Genomic DNA, 1061 nt, shown 5'->3' with positions numbered 1-1061 from the left:
AGCACTTAACCAGATAACACTAACACACACACACAGACACACACACACACAAAGTGCTTTATAGCAGAGCAGTACTGACAGACTGAACACACAGAAAGGAAACAAATCTGAACATAAATATGATTTATTACTCGAGATAGAGACACTGATATAGAAATAAATTCAGACTTAAAGACAGAGATACAGAGATAGACGGAGAGACAGACAGAGAGAGAGAATCATAGGCAGGCAGAAAAAAGGGAAAAGAGAGAGACATAAAGGGAGCAAGAAGGACCTAAAAAGAGAGAAAAACACTCTCACAGAGTGAAAAAACTATTCATTATGTGAGAGTGTTTTTCTCTCTTTTAACTCTCATACTGAACACACAGTGAACACACACAGTGAACACACACAGTGAACACACAGTGAACACACACAGTGAACACACAGTGAACACACTCAGTGAACACACTCAGTGAACACAACGTGAACACACAGTGAACACACAGGGAACACACAGTGAACACACTCAGTTAACACACACAGTGAACACACACAGGGAACACTCACAGTGAACACACACAGTGAACACACTCAGTGAACACACTCAGTTAACACACACAGTGAACACACACAGGGAACACTCACAGGGAACAGTCACAGTGAACACACACAGTGAACACACTCAGTGAACACACTCAGTGAACACACACAGTGAACACACACAGGGAACAGTCACAGTGAACACACACAGGGAACACTCACAGGGAACACACACAGTGAACACACTCAGTGAACACACACAGTGAACACACACAGGGAACACTCACAGGGAACACACACAGGGAACACACACAGGGAACACTCACAGGGAACACACACAGGGAACACTCACAGGGAACACACACAGTGAACACAAAGTGAACACACAGTGAACACACAGTGAACACTCGCAGGGAACACACACAGTGAACTCACACAGTGAACACAAAGTGAACACACACAGTGAACACACACAGGGAACACTCACAGTGAACTCACACAGTGAACACAAAGTGAACACACACAGTGAACACACACAG

The sequence above is a fragment of the Pangasianodon hypophthalmus genome, chromosome 3 (genome assembly GCF_027358585.1).
Source record: "Pangasianodon hypophthalmus isolate fPanHyp1 chromosome 3, fPanHyp1.pri, whole genome shotgun sequence".
In the NCBI taxonomy this organism is placed as follows: Eukaryota; Metazoa; Chordata; class Actinopteri; order Siluriformes; family Pangasiidae; genus Pangasianodon; species Pangasianodon hypophthalmus.
The sequence above is the reverse complement of the archived record's forward strand: the minus strand, read 5'-3'. Positions refer to the sequence as shown.